Source organism: Pelodiscus sinensis, chromosome 1, assembly GCF_052426305.1.
Source record: "Pelodiscus sinensis isolate ZL-2025 chromosome 1, ASM5242630v1, whole genome shotgun sequence".
In the NCBI taxonomy this organism is placed as follows: domain Eukaryota; kingdom Metazoa; phylum Chordata; order Testudines; family Trionychidae; genus Pelodiscus; species Pelodiscus sinensis.
In genome coordinates, this window is record NC_143052.1 from 124,056,840 (window position 1) to 124,075,552 (window position 18,713).

At 42.1% G+C, this 18,713-nt stretch overlaps 1 protein-coding gene across 7 annotated transcripts in view; it reads right to left on the reverse strand.

Moving 5' to 3' along the window:
- SHISAL1 (shisa like 1) overlaps window positions 1-18,713 on the reverse strand; it is a 294,094-nt gene that overhangs the window by 116,367 nt on the left and 159,014 nt on the right. For 3 of the 7 annotated variants that reach the window (XM_006127738.5, XM_075899734.2, XM_014575794.4), the window contains exon 1: window positions 12,651-13,204. The exons of 1 other annotated variant lie outside the window; for it this stretch is intronic. The gene's annotated coding sequence lies outside the window, so the exon portion shown is untranslated. Of the gene's footprint in view, window positions 1-11,142; window positions 11,435-11,606; window positions 12,604-12,650; window positions 13,205-13,285; window positions 13,556-18,713 lie in introns of those variants that run through there. 3 more of the 7 variants (XM_014575797.4, XM_075899706.2, XM_014575795.3) reach the window with 3 other exon arrangements.

The following is an 18,713-nucleotide window of genomic DNA, read 5'->3' on the forward strand; positions in this document are numbered from 1 at the left end:
AAAAAAGAGGCACATCAGCTAGAAAGTCACATTTTGGGGATGGGCATATTTTCCAGGCCCACCTTGCTACATAACATACCCACTTCGTTCATAGATGTGCCATTCAGTCACTATACGTTTGAATACAGGAACATTATACATTTCCATACACTGCAGGTTTCCTACCAGCTTGGAAAAAGACCTCTCTCTGCCAATCAGCACCACAAGAACCATTATGTACTCCAGAATGTGGAACACCTGAAATGTCAGAAGAAGATTTTGCACCACAGCCACTAATGGCGCTCCCCCCATACTTCCACACAAGTAGTTCTGTAATTTATGGGAAAGTGAAAACAGGTCCGAATTCTTAACTTACGTTTGTCTTTGCACTTCTTTCACTGTGATTAACCAGGCCATGTCCAAGGAGCTCCTGTGGTCTGAAGCATCCGTCCCACAATATACAGAAGTTTAGTTTGGAAAAGTAATATTATGTTATGCCCTTGAAATTCCACAAGATTTTTTTCACTGCTCCCAAATGGAGTGATATGAGTCTATAACCCCTCAAGTCTTTTCCCATTCCAGGCCCCTCAGTCTCTACAGGCTGAAGCTCCTTGATAGCTTACCCATGCTATAGAAGAACCATGAGCCAATGTAGCTTCATGGACTCTTCCAAGAGGAAAGGTTTCTATGATGAACTTACGGTGAAGTTCTGGAGAAGGCCAACAAACAGGTCCAGCTCCAAAGACAAAGGGGCTTGCAGCTAGAGAAGGCATGTAAGTAGTGAGAGAAAAAAACCTCAGGCTGGCGGCAGAGTTTGAGGACAGGGTTTTGCTGCAACAGCAGGTATTTGCTTTTCCATTCCTGAAACACTAAGGCTGCGTCTAGATTGGCACGATTTTCCTCAAATGCTTTTAGTGGAAAAGTTTTTCCGTTAAAAGCATTTGCGGAAAAGAGCATCTAGATTGGCACGGATTCTTTTGCGCAAAAGCATTTTTTGTGGAAACGCGTCCGTGCCAATCTAGATGCGGTTTTGTGAAAGAAAGCCCCGATCACCATTTTTGCCATCGGGGCTTTTTTGCGCAAAACAGTTTTTACCTGTCTACACTGGCCCTCTTGCGCAAATGCTTTTGCGCAAGAGGGCTTTTTCCCAAGCGGGAGCATCATAGTATTTGCGGAAGAACACTGACAATCTTACATTAGATCGTCGGTGTTCTTGCGCAAATTCAAGCGGCCAGTGTAGACAGCTTGCAAGTTTTTCCGCAAAAGCTATTGCTTTTGCAGAAAAATTTGCCAGTCTAGACGCAGCCTAAGAGTGCTAAGGGACAACTACAGAGCTCAGCAGAAAGAACTATTCGAATGGCTGATATCACAAATGGTTGCAAGAATACCTGCTCCTGCTGCATTACCATGGCCTCAGTTCCCTTTGCAGAACCTTGTGATGCAGCCCAGAAAACGCTTCTTGCTTGTGCTTTCCCTCCTGTGTCAGGAGATGGGCAGAGTTTCTATGAGATGCTGGTGGGCAATTTAATAGCATTTTCTGACCCATCAAATACATCTGATAGAGCTAACGATGGAAGAGGATGAGAACACAGACATGGCAGAGTTGAACTAGCCAATGCTATTCAAACTTTCTGCAACATACCAGGTGAACAGTGAAGTGCACCACAGAGCAACATGGCCAAATGTCTAGAGCTGCCATGTTCCAGGAGGACACAAGAGAGACTGCAATATGATTGGTTTGACTCTGCAGCGTGGACACTAGAGCCTCAGGTTCAAATCCAGATTAGCAAATTCTTAATGTCAAGCAGGCAACCAGAATGGATGCTCAAGCCCTGGGTTCTCTGACCCAGGGTCTGCTGACTCACATGCCACTTACCCTGGATTTTTGTTGCGGTGTAGATATATCCATAGAGGCTGCCTCTGAAAATCAGGCCCTTGTTTTGCTAGAATGTTCTTTGGATGGCTCAAATGTGGATTATGAATAATGCTATTTTGATTTAATGTAACCGTGGAATGTATTTCATTATATTTAGAATTTAAGTTTATAGGAAAATAATACTAGTCAGATATACAAAGGAAAGAAATTAAAACAGAATCCACTAGATGAAGTGAACCTGAAGAATGACACCAATGACTAGAAGTTAAGTAATCCCATATGAAGCAGTATTTATTCCAGGTCTCATGTTAGTGACTGGTTACCCAGTGACTAAAGCAATAAATTAGGTTTGCTCGATGGACTATTTTAAATCAATTAAGTTTTCTGTGCTTGTGTTATGTCCAATCTTCCACCACATCCTACCAAGATTTAGGGAGAGGATGATTATAGCTGTCATAAAACCCAAACAATTTTCTCCTTTGAGTCTTAGGGGCCAATGTGACATATGAAAAGTTTTGGATCAAAATTTTTCAGACTAAGATAAACAGTTGGGTTTTTGATGTTGTCATTGAAAGGCAGTTTTAAAACTATAAAATGAGCACATCTTAGCTGCAAATTGCTTTTGATTTTCAAAGACATATAAAATGTTTTCACAAGGTAACATTTATGGCCTAATCCTGCAAGGTACTGGGCACTCCCAGCTGATTGCCATGGGAATTGACAATGTTCAGCGACTTATGCACATGGAGGGGAGTATTTCTGTTATGCATAATAGATTTAGAAAACAAAATACTGGAAGCAGGCTATGGTCTCTGTGGCCTCAGGATTTATAATGACTAATGAGAGGTGGAAATTTCCATCCTATGAATACGTTACTGTGAGAAAGAAAAGAGCAAGAGAGACAGTTCAACAATGACAATGAATGGACTAAGGAGCATTCTGCCAAGAACAGTCCAGAAGCGTGGGAAGCCAAAGATAAAGACTAAAGAGGCAGGAGAAGAGTTATTACTGCCAATCTTCTTCCTCATAAAATTTCTCATTCTTATATTTAAATAACTGGGCAACAGAGCATTTTCCTAACTCCTGCACAATTTTTATGCAGAGAAGATCCAACAAGGGATTTCTCCAGTATCAGCTCTTCTCTTTCAGTCACTAGGAGTTCAATCTGGCTCCCACTCAAATCAATGGGAATTTTTCCACTGACTTCAAAGAAGCAGGATCCAGTTCTGGATGGCATCTCTCTATAAAAGCTTCCCCGACACACTTAATCCTGGCATCACTTAATCCACCCACTTCCACTCAGGCTTCAAATTGAATTATTTCTTTTCCAAAGAGAAGTTTTTAAATACAGCTCACTGTGTGGTCCTCATGCAACATAAATATAATTAATAAAATATTATAGGGTCCTGATTGTCTTGTCTCTTACACGTCGATAACTCCATTAACTTTATTGCAAGGTGAGACTCAAACCCCACACGTGGGTTAGAGGGTGAATAAGAGTGACAGGCTTAGATTCTCAGCTACTACTGAAGTGCTCACAGCAAAAATGATTCTTGGATGATTGTGTGGCAGGTAGCATTAGAGCTGCCTGAAGGCTGTTCTAAATTACACCCGTTGTTAATGGTAATCAAGTGGCTGTTATAACAACAGGAGAGCACTCAGGCATGGGGAAGACTCAACCATGGTACGGATCCTCCAACCACACCTCCTATAGTAGGTTAAGGGAAGGACGAGGGCACAAAAACCATTACACTGACTTTAAAGTACCAGAGAATGTGCATATGCTTGACTGATCTTTCCACACTTGGCTATTATGGCCTTTGGACCATGTTTCACCAGCAGCGTAACATAAATCAACCCCAACTAGTGGAGGATCTGAAACATGGAGCCATAACTTTTATAATTTTTGACTTTTGCACAAGTAAATTCTCCCCACATAGTTGGTTGCAAAGTTATTGTTTATTTTCTGGCTGGAATCCAAACTTCTAAATTACTGCCAACTAACAACATTTTTAAATATGAAAAATCACCAATGGCTTAATCAGGGAAATGCTGAAGTACAGCCATGCTTTAAAGGAGGATCACAATGAATTATTCTTGAGCTCCATATAATCACAGTGGATAATGAGCATGATTATACTGAACTTACCCAATAAATATGACTCCATCCTTGGGTTCAGCTGCAGATGATTTTCTGTCATGTCTATTCAATTCTAGCCAAGTCTGTCAATGAACTGAACCTCCTGAGAGGCCACATTGTCCTCTCAGTTATACTACTGGAGTCCTGTTGACTTCAGTGCTGCACTAGCCTGACTTAGAAGGGAGTTTAGCTCAAGAAGTTGATGACAGCCCTACATTATGTTTAACGGGGAAGGTTTTACTATTTCCACGAGTGTGGATTACACTGAAAATGGCACAGGACTCTGATAATATAGACACCATAGTCCTAGCACTCAGGTACATGATTTGTCCATGAATTTGGAGAATACATTTTACCCACATGTCTAAAATTCTGAGGGCGTTTTCATAGGGAATGCAAAAAAGTATGATGGGGAGCTTCATTTTATTTGTGTCATGGCTACCTCCATCTGATTATCTCATGAATAATTTTTTTATTATTGCTTTAAATAACTAATTGTTGGTCTTGGGCAGCTTTGATATTACATCAACAGAGTGTGGCATAAATCTGCCTTCCTAACTCATTGTAAACAGGACAAAGGCTTTTTCCATAGACATATGTATATTGTTCAAGAGAGGCTGTACTATTTACCCTGGATTGTCTGTTAACTACAAACAAGAAGAAAAGGACAAAAGTTAAGAATTTTGGCTCTTCATAGAGGGTAGTGTATCTATAGCTGCATGTGCATGTGTGTGAAGCAGAGCTTAAACTTAACATGATATTTGCCATCTGAAGAAGTGGGATGTGCCCAGGAAAGCTCATGATACTATTTATATATTTTTGTTAAGTCTCAAGAGGTGCTACAGGACCATTGTGGTTTTGTACGTTTTTCTAATATGCTGGGTCAATGATAGTTAATGATAACAGTTTCTTTACATTTATTTTAGTCATGATCAGTGAACAAATCCATCCATTTCCCCTATTTTTCTGCCACTTTGAACCATATTCATCGTGTGTGTTGCTTTTTCCCTTTTTGTTTTTCATTAAATTTTAAAGTAACTCCTGGGAATAGTCACTTATGAAGTCTGAAGGGTATTTTCTGCATGCGGAAGTAAAAACTACAGGATAAGGCTTACTGCTTTCCACATTTCTGAATTTCTGTCTCTTTCTCTGACAAATCAATTAACTTGCTAGAATCGCAGCTACTTGTTCTATTTAATTATGTGTAACTGTCACACATCCATATCTCAGCTGGGATGTGCCCTTCCAACCAGGAGCAAACAAATTTTGTACGTTTGTTGAGACTAAGCAAGGCATAGAAATCTTGCTGCCGAGTCTGCAAAGACCAACGTGTAGTCCTGGCTTTTGTTTTCAGGGTTTCCAGAGTTGTTATCATTTTGTTCAGTATCTCTGAAGCAATGAGATTTTCTGATTTGCTCTTTCTCAGATCTGATCTACATTGACATATATGGTTTGGCTTTTATTTTTTCAGGCTTCTGGAGATTCCATTAGCATTACTGTTGTGTATTACCTGCATAACTTCTTTTTTTAATTGCTATTTTCTATGTGACCTATTTATATTTTCATCTAGATTTTTTTTTAAAATCATCCTTATTATAAATGTATGTTATTTATGGAGGGCCAAACTGATCACCTTAGTCATGCATGCAGTCCTGTTGTGCAATACTTTTGTGAGCAAGGCAATCACAACTGATGTCAATAAACATTCATTTTGCTTTTGGTAAGTTTTAGGGTGCATCTACACTGCACCCAGAGCTTGAAATAAGCTACGCAATTTGAACTACGCAAATTTGTACTTTATTTCAAGTTAATTTCGAAACAGCTTATTTTGAAATGTGGTGCTATCTACACAGCACTTATTTCTAAATAAATTGCTATTCTGAAACATCCGTTACTCCTTGTGGAATGAGGTTTACAAGGATGTTGGAATAGCGAGCCCATTATATTTCAAAACAACAGGCACGCTCAAAAGGCACAGTATAACTATTTCTGGTATCCCAAAATAGTGCTTCTGTGTAGACGTAGCCATAATGATTTCCTTCTACATTTTGTTTTACTTATTGCTGAGCCAACAGACAATGAAGTACCCCTTCAGCTTTAGGCTTGAACAATAAAAATGTTCAAAGAGATATATTTAAGTCAGGGCCGTCCCGAGCCATTCATGCGTCCCTGGCCCCGGGTGCCCGGCACATGCGCGACCCCGCCTCCAGGCATGCGTGGCTCCACCTCCGGGGCACCGGCGCATGCGCGGCCCCGACCGGTCCAGCAGCCCCGTGCGGCGCCCCCTACAATGGGGCACTTCGGGCAGTAGCCCGGTCAACCCATAGCTTGAGCCAGCTCTGATTTAAGTAGAAGTTTCTTTTTTATAATTCTGAAAACAGTCAAGATTTTCAGAGTCACTAAGTGGGTTTGAGGCTGCACAACTTTAAAAAGTTTAAAGAGCTCTGATTTTCAGAGTGTATTTTTCAAAACTTGGGTGTGTTTGGGGTGTTTCAAATTTGGCATCCACAATCACTAGATACTTGGGAAAATCTTATATTCTTTTTTCTTTAAGGAACTAAGTACAACGTTAGAGAGAAACTGATAGCTCATCAGTCATGATCTCCATATGCAAAAGTTCAGGGTTTTAGGAGGAATGAAATGAGAGAGTCAGGGGCAGAGTTTTGTTTTACTTTGCCTTGTACCACTATGTGAAAGTATGTTCTTTGTTTTACATTATCCTATTTTGGCAGCTGAACAGTGATGAAAGGCAGAAATAAAACTTGCAACAGACGAGAGATCATTTTCAAAGTCAATTTTTCAGCAGTAAACCTTTCATAGAAAACAACCCCGTATCAAACTAAAAGTCTAAATAATGTACCGGAGGGCATTTGTACCCTCTAAAGTGATTCTGTTGTATATGAAAGTCAAAGGAATGTTGCTGGACTTATCACCAAATAGCTCACATTTTGAAATGCAAGCGTTGTTCAAGAAGTCTATCAAGATCTTTATTCTGCTCTGAAGTACAGTAATTTATAAAGTCAGACATTACTTTCATAGCTTCTTAATGACATTTCTAACTCTTACTAAATCAAGCAAGATGTGTTGCAGGCAGAGGAAAAAAGAAATGTACTAAGAAACTTCACTTTCCCCACCTCACCTCCTAATCCCCAAACACAGAAAATTAAGATTCTGGTTGGGATGGGTCTTCTGGGCTGACTTATGTCCTCAATGAACACTTTGTAATTGGTATGCATATTATAAGGTCATAAATATTGTATTTTGACATTTAGAAAGCATATAATACAGACATACATTAACCCCAATGGGACTCGCTAGTATGCAGGAAATGCAGGATTGGGTCCATAATATAAACTCATGAAATCAGACTTCTGGAGAACAAGCATATGAATTTTCATGGCTGTTATTTTATCCTTTGAGAATGTCTGTGTTTTTGTGTGAAAGAGGAAGTTCAGTAAATGCTAGAGCTCATAAAAGTAATTTTTTGTTTGATTTTTTTTTTTTTTTTTTTTGTAAACAACTCTTCCGTTGCACTTCAGTCCTGAACAGGAACAAGATAGCTGTTCGCAGGACGGCATGTCTCAAACAGTGGCTCGCAATCATTTCAAATCATTGTGGTTTTGAGGATAAAGAATAATAGTCAAGGTTTTTCTGTATTATTAGTATTACAGCATTGTCTAGATGCCTTAGCAGACACTGAGACCAGACTTTGCTGTTGCACTATCTTGACACACATAGTAAGAGTGTCTGCCCGGAAACACTTTATATCTAAACAGACAAGAGAGAAAATGGGTGAAGAGGAAAAGAGACAGAGGAGTGAAGGGGCTTGCCAAAGGTCACACAGCAGGTTAGTAACTGAGCTGTGAATAGAACTACCAGATCTAGGAAATCTCAATCTGGTGTCCTCATCACTAGACCACACTACTTCTCCAGCACTGAAAAACAAGTTGATACTAGCAGACTTAGTTTTCACTTGTGACCAAGATTCAAGGAATAGTGTAGAAGACATGCAGCTTTCTAATGGAAGTTTGTATTCTGATGTTCAGGAAAAAAAAACAATACTTCACATCTAACATACTTGGGTATAATAGATATTTTTAAAATTAATAAAGTGTATTTAAAACAATAAAGTATTATAATCATGTGATTTAGCGTTTACAAAAATTGTATATGCAGATATTTTTGCATCTTAAACATCTTCAGTGATAATATTTTAAGTGATTATGTACAGAAAAATAACTGTAAATTAATAATACAGGTTTTATACACACTCTCCAACTGATTTATTTAGCAAAGGTGATTTTTTTATTTGTAAAACAATTGTGCCAATTCAATTAAGGTTGTGAAAATTAAAATGGAACATAGTTCCTCTTACTCTCAGTACTAAAAAAGATTATGTAGTTAGAATTTAGTTATTTTTGCTGAGCATATGCAATACTGACTAGAATCCAGCTGATTTTTCCCTACTCATATTAGCTTTGTAGCACTAAGTAGTAAGAACTATTGACCCTCTTTCACCCAAGTTAAGTAAAGATCTATGACTCAGTAATACATAGGGAGCAGATATGCTGAGTAAGAAGGTGCCATGTCTATTATTTTCTTTCACTTTTTCCACAAAATGATCAGTGCCTTGCTATAAAGTCATTTCACTAGGACCAGTAATGGTCAGGTGGTCAGCACTTCTCAAGATATGACTTAAGTCAGGTGCCTTGTTGCTAAATTGTTGGAGATAATGAAAAATCAAGGTAATGGATCTTGATTCAGCAAAATGCTTAAGCATAAAAGTCCCACTGAATTCAATAGACTACTCATATGCTTAAAGTTATAGCATGTGCTTAAGAACTTCCATGAATCAATGCCAGAGTCCACCCTTCAATACTTGAAAGACAGAAAGAAGTTTCCCCCCCCCCGATATACATCACTTACTTAAAAGGGGGGGGGGGGAAGAGTCATACTTCTGACTAAACACTGTTTTCTTTGATTATTACCAGTAGCATCTAAAATGACTGACTAAAATAGATCAGAGACAAAATCATAATTTGTTGTTTGTTCCTCTCCTCCCCCCTCACCCATCCCTCCAACACTAATGTGTTAACTGGATGTTCCACAATGCTTTCTATATACTCAGTTCCACTGTTTCCCTGTAGAGCCAATTTGATAGTTTCCCTTCTTGTTCCAGCTAGTTCTTTCACAAAGTAACCAGGGAGAAAAAAAATAACAAAAAGTAATTGCTGGATTTAAAAAAAAAAAAACACAAAAAATTTACAGGAGACGTGCCAATGAAACTATATGTAACTTTTAAAAATTGACTGTATTTCAAGTTGATTCACTGATTCCAAGACCAGAAAGGATCATTGTCATCATCCGGTTTGATGTCCTGTATAACACAGACTGATGCACTTCCACCAAAATAATTCCTAGAGCATATATTTTAGAAAAAGATCTTGACTGAAAATTTTAATGTAATCTTGATTTTAAAATTGCCAGTGATGAAAAATGGGCCATGACTCTTGGTAAATTATCCTCAGTGTTAAACCATTACTCATTTGCAGTCTGAATCTCTCTGGTTTCAACTTCTAGCCATTGGACCATATTTGACCTTTCTTTGCTAGATTGAAAAGTCCACTATTAAACATCAGTTTCTCTTTGTTAAGAAAAATATGATAGCTCTTTAATTTTTTTCAAATGCCGGGCTTGAATCTTTCCTAGATTATTCATGACTGTACACCAGACAATCGAAAGTATTGTTCTAGTTTATAACATTGTGTCTGTCTTAGTGTTTTGGCCAGTTGCATATTATTTCTTTTACTCTATAATATAAAAAATGTTCCTATAAACAAAAGAAAAACTACTGAAGAGTCTGCATTTTTAATTTAATTTGATTTGGTAGAAAACCAACCATCAGTAATTAGAGAGAGAATGTAATATGACTGCTGCTTTTAAAAGTTTCAAATGTATTGCGCTAGAGCCTTTGCTGATATACATCGTGGTAGTTCTGCTGACTTCATTGACGGGACAACAATTTAACTAATTGACATCTGGTGTGATTGTGATTTGTTTTTTTTAAATCTGATTACGGTTAGAAAGGGATTAGATTAGATAGCTGGCTTTCTGTGACAACATATGCTATGTTTACCAACTGTACAAAAATATATAATGTACTGAACTTTTCTAAAATAAATCATTTGTATTTTACATTTCAACAGTCTTTTGTCCAGCTATATCAAAGCACTTCACAAAACTGAGCATCACTGTCCTCTATTTTATAGGAGAGGATATCTAGCTACAAAGAGGTTCAGTGACTTGTCCAAGGTCATACAGTGAGTCAATAGCAAGGTCACACAATGAATCTCTATTTGATTCCTAACTTTCTGGTCTAACATCAGACCTACAGGGTTTATAAAATGAAAACACTGAAAAAACAAACAGGTCATGGGATCACAGTACTCCTAAATACAAGGCAAAACAAAGTCACAAACTTACAAAGTTTGAACAGTTCGCAAAAATATTTTAAACAAGTCACTCAAATAATATTTTAATTTGAACCAATATATTTTTAAAACATCACAATAGCCTGCACTGCATAGTGCCAAACAATCGGTATGTTTCTTACCCATCTCCCTCCCTTCCCCATTCTTTCATGAAGCAGAGGGGAAGCCGACAGCTAAGTGGACAGGGAAAGAAAGGGATACTTTTTGTTTTTAACTGGGATAACAATTTCTCTTTGTACACCCATATTGGACAGAAAGACAGCCAGTCATGAATCTTACTGTCATGGAAACAAGTCACTATAAATGAGCTTTCTAAGTGATAGACACCTGAACGCCATACACATCACTACTGATTGGGAAACCAAATGTCCCCAGAGCTGCCCAGTGCCAGAAGTCTGGACAGCGAGCGAAACAAAGTTCTCTCTCGTTAGTTCCTTCTTTCCATCTCTTCCCTGAGCAGGGCTCGTCACACCCCACACCAGCCTCCTTTTCAGATCAGGAGCCCCAAGAAGTTTCCTAGTTCAGAGCTGCCCAACTGCTCGGTGGGAAAAGAGCTTCCCACACGCCACTGCCGAATGGCTCCTCTCCCTCCCTCCCCCACCTTCCTCCACTCGACAGATGCACTTTCCAGGAGCCGAGATGACCCCCTCACCTACCTCAGCTTGGCGGCGAGGCTGCCACGAATCAGGGCCAGCAGCCTGCAGGGAGCTCGCCGCTCGTGGGCAAGGCGGCACAAGACGTCAGCCCCCCTCCCGGCCGGCGCTGGCCTCACACACTTGCGCGCCAGAGCCCCCTTTCCGCCACCGCTCTGCGCGGGGCAAACGAGGCGCCAAGGTCAAGCCCGTCCCCGTAGCGCCCTGCCGTGCAGCTCGCCCCGCCAAGGTGCAGCCGGCCGGGAGCGGAGGAGCCCGCCAGCCACCTGGCCCGGCGCGGGGAGGCAGCGAGGGGACGCGGCACCTTTCGGCGCAAGCGAGAAGCTGGAGCGCGGGGGCCCCGCCGCCACACGCCTGCCCCAGCGCTCCCCGACCCTCCACCGCCCCTTCTTCGTCCTTCCTCCCCCCCCCTTCTCTTGCCCCTCCGCTGCCCCGCTCTTCCCCCTGCCATCGCCTGCGAACTTCACCTGCGCGCTACAGGCGCCCCGCGCCGCGCTGCCAGCCCCCGGGGAGCCCGGCCGCCTGCTGGCCCCGCCCGGCCCCGCTGTCTAGCCCCTCGGGCCGGGCGCTCGGCGGGTTCCGTCCCAGACAGTTGACATGTCTCACAGCACGAATTGTGCCTGCATCCCTGGGACTCTGACCTGATTCCGCCCGTGCCCGGCGGGCGCTATGGGGGAGGGTGGGGGCGGAGAAGGGGGTTGCACTGGCAGCCTTTGGGGGAGTTATCCCGCAGGGCTGTGCTCAGCCGGGGCGGGGGAGGTGAATCCATCAGGCTGAGTTTTAGGCAGCAGCCCGCAAGCTGGGAGTGAGGACCAGAGGGCACGGTGCGCTGGCTTGCCCCGGGGAGTCAGGGCAGGGTTGGGGTTAGATCTAAGGGGTTGAGTGATGGGGTTAGTTTTTTGGGGATCCATGCTGGGCTAGGACACAGGGAGGTACTGTACTTAGGGACGGGGCGTAGAGGGGTACTTCACACAAGGGGGTACTGCACACACGGGGTACTGCTCATGGGCATGGGGATTAATGCTAATGCACACAGGGGAGTATTGCACATAGGGATGGGGGTACTACACACAGAGGCATAGCGGTTAATGCACCCAAGAGGGTACTGTACACAGGGAGGTATTGCACACAGGGACTGGGACATAGAGGGTACTGCACACAGGGGCACAGGTACTGCACACAGGGATGGGGGTACTGCACACAGGGGCATAGGGGTTAATGCACCCAAGAGGGCACTGCACACGGGGGTATTGCACACCGGGACCGGGGCACAGAGGGTACTGCACACAGGGGCATAGGGATTAATGCACACAGGTGGTACTGCACATAGGAGCATGGGGGTTAATGCACACAAGAGGGTACTACACACAGGGGCGGGCTATAGCCCAGAAGACATAGGGGGCACTGCCCGGCTGGGGCGAGGTCGGGAGCCCAGCTCGGCTGGGGTAGGAGGTGGGAGCCCTGCCTGGCGGGGACGAGCCCGGGAGCGCCGCCCAGACACTAGCACTCACCGAAGCAGAGCCGGGCAGATCTCTCCGGGAACTAGCCAGCCAGCGGCGCTGGGATCCTCTCGAGCCCGGCGACAGCTCCCCGAAGCCCGCTGGAAAGCGGGGGTCCGGCCGGGCGGCTCACAGCCCGGCTCCCTTCCCCCCTCCTGCCTTTGGACCCCGTCAGCTGCCGGGGAAGGCGGCTCTGGCTGCCGGGGGAGGGGCAGGAGAGCCGGGCTGCCTCTCCCCTCGAAGCCGGGCGCCCAGCAGACTCCGCCGCCGCTTCAGCTGCCGCCAATGGCTCCCAGCGCACCGGGAGCCGCAGGTCAAGGGCAGGAGGCTGCCACCAGCCAGGGTTCCCGTGCGCGGCTGCCGGCTTTCCTAAGGCAGCAGCGCTCCCTGAAGGCGGGGGAGGTTTCCACTGGGACGCGCAGCCTGGAGCCCAGAGGCAGCCTAGCCCAGAAGCGGCGGGTCTCTCACTGCTGCCCGAGCACACGAAGGCGAGAACTGGGGTTACTCCATCTTTAACCCTGCTTTCCCCGACTCGCCAGTCCTAAGCCGCACGGACAGAGACACCCCCCCCCCCCCCAATGCTCTTCTTCCGTGCAACTGCATCTGCTGCTTAAAAGCAGACATGCCCCTACAAGCCTGATACTTACTTCCAACAATCCCTGCACCATGTGCTTAGTTGCTTGTCATTCTTCATCAGAAAGGCTCGGTGTGATAGGCTGTCATAAAAGTTAATTACACAGAGGGGGAAAACACTATGAAACATGCCAAAATAAAAGCGCGGGGGAGGCGGCTCGGTGTCTGTGATGGAAAGTTTGGATCCGTATTTCACAGGGTAATATACTCCGCGTTGGGTCTAATCACTATTATCCTAATAATGATCCGTTGTCAATGCGGAATAATCTTGTCACCACATCGCTTAGAACGCGTGTATCTCCCCCTCCCCCAAGTCGTTCTCTGGTTGTTAGTGTGGCTTTCAGTGTACTTCCAGTTTTAAGAGCGTTATTTGATAAATGGTATTTTGTTGATCGGACACACTTAGTTTAGAGCATTTAGTGACCCGTTTAGGAGCAATCCTCTTTTGAGGCTGTTTTAAGTCTTGCTAAATCTCTAAGCTAACCCCCTTAGAGAAGACTTTTACCTTTTTGAACAGCATTATTGATTTAAGGACATTTCTCACATGCATTTTTTTATTCTCAAAATTAAGGTTTTAAGGATTAATTCATCAACTGGCATGGAATTTATTTACTTCAAATAAAAAAAACGTTTAACTGACAGCTCTCTGAAAAATATTTCAGAAAAAGCCACAAGTGAGCCGGTATAGTTTGGATAAATTACATACTGAAATAAACTCTAGGGAGTTGCTCATCAACAAAAGTGATAGTATTTATTTTTAACTCATTATGTGAGAGGTGTGCCCTATCTATCTTCATGCATATATCTAGAGAGATACGCCTTGTTTGGAACAAAGTAAATTGCTAATGAAGACGTGGTTACTATGGCAAGCGTGTATGTTTGTGTATGGTGCAACCAAGCATCAATTAGTGTTGAAACTGAACACAGCCAGTGCAATTACTATTTGCTATCTATGAGGATATGTTAAGACACTTGAATAGCATCGCCTAGGAACAGTGACGCAAGTACTAGTGTCTGGTACCACCGCTAGCAATCAGTAGCTTTTGCTTAGTAACAATGCGAGAGTTTGGTTCCTGCATCTTACTACACATTGAAATAGTTAAGGATAGACAGAGTCTAGCAGGGCTTTAGTTCCCAGCGTTTAAATAGGCTTTAGGGCAACAGAGCGTTTCGCAAGAGGTAAAAGCCTGGTTCTTAATGTGTTGATTCCACAAGACACATACACACTGAAAATTTCATTCTTCCTAATTTACAGGTATAGTTAAGCAGATTCCCCATAGGTAATGTAGGTATCTGATTTGAAATAAGATACCCCCATTTCTCTGAAAGAGAAAAGCAAAAGCTTTGTAGAAGCATCATCATCATGGGGTCATTACACGCACCGGAACAGAGCAGTATTAATAGCAAAGAAGCTGTGTAGAGATTTATGAGATGTTTTCATGAACCCTTTTCCAAGCACTCCTCTACCCAATCACTTATGGTCTGGAAAAAAAAAAACACGAAAAAGAGACTGACCTCAGTGAAAGACAGCCTTAAATCTACCAAATTAAATTTAAATTCTTAATACTACCTGTCTCTCTTCTACCTTTTTACATTGCAAACGGTGCTCCTGCAAAACAGGCAGCTCTGTAGACACAGTTACAAAAGTGATGACTCATGGTAGCCAGATGTATATTATTTATTGTTAGGGAATGGAACTATATTTAAATTAGGCTGCTTAATAATATACTTTGTATGTTTAAAGCTGCTTCAGTTTAATTATGATACAGAGGAAATAAAGTCCCATTTCTTAATCCCAATTTCTCTCTCTGCAATATCTTCCCTAACTGTAGTGTGTGAAAATAGTGAAATAGGAAGCCCTTTTTGAATATAGAGCATTCCAGCAGATGCAAAACACTTCATGTGTAATGCATACAGGCACTACATGTAGAAAGGAATACTTACATGTGCATTTAGCAAAACAGATAAAAAATACAAACAGTGAATTCTATAATTTAGATCAGCAAATCTATTCTGAAATTTAAAAGCTACAGCAAACAGCCTGAATTACTCTTTTTTTTTAAAAAGGATTTTAAAGAGATGAGTATTCTGACATCTAAGAGGGTCTTTCATTACATGATCACATACAGCTAGGCTATACTGTACTACTAGGGACAATTCTTTAACAAAAATAAGTCAAAACTGCATGATAGCAGGTAAGTAAATATTAATATTTTGTACACCAATTGTAGATTATACACACCAATTGTGGATTACACACAAAATGGCATATTAGTCAATCCATTTAGTATTATATAATGATTCTATATTTTCACAGATTCCCCAAACTTCTAAACCAAAAGGACTAAAAAAAACCTAATAGCTGAAAAATACTGACTAAAAACTAATAGCTGAAAGGAAGCAGCAATGAACTATTCTGTTCCGTATTTTTTTCATTTAGTTTTGTCACTAGGTAGACACAGGCATCCTTGATGTGTAGACTCTCTCGACAACCTCTAGTCAACAAAGAGGAATGTGACAAGGAAACTCACCAGCCTACCATCTCTCAGGGAAACGGATTACCCATCTGATGGGAGAAATGCCTGCCACTGGTGAAGGTAGGATCTACACAAGTGCTAGAGCACTGCAGCAGTGCCACTGGAGCATTTTAAGTGTAGACATGGAAAGATGCAAGCTCAGGTGGTTTGGATGTAGTTAGTACTTGACTCTGAAAGGTTGCCAGAGAAGATTTTCAAATGTCAAGGAAATGGTTCAGGGACAGGCTTTACAGTTGTCAGTCAGGCTACATATATCATTTGTAAAGAAGAAATGGAAGTAATATCTAAAAGGGAGCCCAGAACCAGCAGCATGGGCACATGTTTCTGCAGACATTGACAGAGAGATCACTTCACCACTCTGAATTAATTTGTTTCCCCATCCGGGGGGAGGAAATGTAATAACATTTAGGTGAAAGTTTGAAAACTATATTAATGTGAGCACAAACGGATATATACACATGCGTATTTACAGTCTTATCCACAATATATTTGAGAGAGTTAGACTGTGTGTTCAAGAATGCCTCCTAAACAGTAAGAGATAGGACCACAAAATTTGGTATACGGCTTCCTCTTGTCATAGCTTAAAGCAAGGGCAAGGTTTGGTTGTGCCAGGAAAATGGGACATGCCTGGAATGGATTGTATCTCAGAGAAGCATACAGAAAAGAGAGAGACTCACCAGTCAGATGAAAGGGGCTGTCTGTGGTGCACCCCTCCCCATCCAGGACTGCCACAGCTGTGAACCCCCCAGCATGCTTTAGATTTGGGGGATGAAGCCCCCCAAAATTCATATGGGGAGATTGCTAGCTGTTCCCCTTTGTTAGGGAGCAAGAAGGAACATTCACACTTTGCTGCGTTCCTCATCCTGGCTGGGGAGTGCAGCGGGCAGATGAATCTGGACATGTACCCCTCCCTTAGCTGTGCCTGCTGGAGCTGCGGTGATCATGGAAAGGCGCTTCTGACTGGCCCCAAGCCACTGCAGTGAGAAAGGGCTGAGATTGTCCTCTCTCCCTGGGGCAGCCAGACCATTGAACCCCTCATCCCCAGCCATATACCAAAGCAATGATTCAAATGAAGCATCTACTTTTTCATTTTATTTTCCAAAAACCAAAAATTAATCGAGTTAAGGACCAGAGCAACACTGTACATCTCCTAATTATCTATATATACACACAACCTTCTATTTTCAAGAATGTTTGAGCTAATTAATTGGCAAGTCATTAAGAGCCAAACCATTAGGCTGATTTATGCAGTAGGTCCTTACAACTGTATAAATTGATGGCGCACCAAAGACACCTTTGTAAAACAAACTCACAATGCTATTGGGATGAGGCCATCACGCTTTGTTCCGCTATTGAGAAGTGGAGCTCATTGACACCTGGATCCACTGAACATCCAGGATGCTCTGTATTTTCATGCTGTTTCCACGCAAGTCAGAGTGCAGCACCCCCCATGGTACTCACCCCTCTGCACCCAGCTGGCATTCAGAAGAAGGGAGAGGCAGAAGTGTAACCATTTTTAAGCAAGCAAACAAAATATATTGGTTATTCCTTTGTAGGAAAGAGTGAGCTCGGCTGCAAGATTTAATATTTACAACCCGTTAAAATGTATCATATAAATATCATATCATAGGCTCTTTATCACATAGGCTACATCTAGATTGAATCCCTTTTACGAAAAAGGGATGCAAATTAGACGTATCGCAATTGCTAATGAAGCGGGGAGTTAAATCTCCCCCGCTTCATTAGCATAAAAATGGCTGCCGCTTTTTTTTGGCACGGAGCTTTGCCAGAAAAAAGTGCCAGTCTAGACGCAGATCTTTCGGAAAATAAAGCCTTTTCTGAAAGATCCCTTATCCCTCTTAAAATAAGAAATAAGGGATCTTTCGGAAAAGGCTTTATTTTCCGAAAGATCCGCGTCTAGACTGGTGCTTTTTTCCAGCAAAGCTCTGTGCTGAAAAAAAGCGGCAGCCATTTTTAGGCTAATGAAGCGGAGGAGATTTAAATTGTGATACGTCTAATTTGCATCCCTTTTACGAAAAAGGAATGCAATCTAGACGTAGCCACAGTGACTAAACAAAATCTATATTAAACAATTCCAGGCCAAATACAACTCTGACCTTTCAAACACTCTCCTCCACAAATGCCTTGGAAAAAAGATGGGTCCTCTCTTAGGGTATGTCTAGATACAAATTTTATTTCAGGAGAAAGATGCAAATAGTAGTGCACATTTGCATACTTCCTCCGTTTTTCCCCCCAAAAGACTCTCTTCAGGTAAGGCTACATTTCAAAATAAATCCCTATTTTGAAAGACCCCTTCTTCCTCCGACAGTGAGGTTTACATGGGGCTTTTGAAATAGAGGTTTATTTAGAAATTTGGCTGTGTGTTGACATGGGTAAATACCGGAAGAGTGTCTTTCAAATAAACCCCCGGAGGAAGGATGAAAATGCGCGGTGCTATTTGCATCCTTCTCCTGAAATAAAAATTGTGTGTAGACATGTATGATGGCAAAGTTCATCTATGTGGGTCAGGGCTGGATTAAGACCTTTAGAGGCCCTAAGCACTGAAAAGATTATGGTGCCCCCTCATATGTAATTAAAAATAAAAACAATACTATACCATAAAATAAATTTTATTTTTCGAAATGACACAAAACTTACATGTATGCTGAAATTAAAATAGCTTCCTTCTAGATTTTCTGATTGCAAAATTCTGGAAAAGTTAATCAAAGCTGACTCAACGAAGCATGTCCACTTCCATACACATAGGGAAAGTGAAACAAGTCTGTCCTGACACATTGTTGATCTCTGAGGGTATTTTATTAGTTTCACCTGAGAATAAGAACATTCTGTGGAGTTCTGATTTTTCCCATGATGATTACTTAGATGCTTTTTTTGAAATATCAAA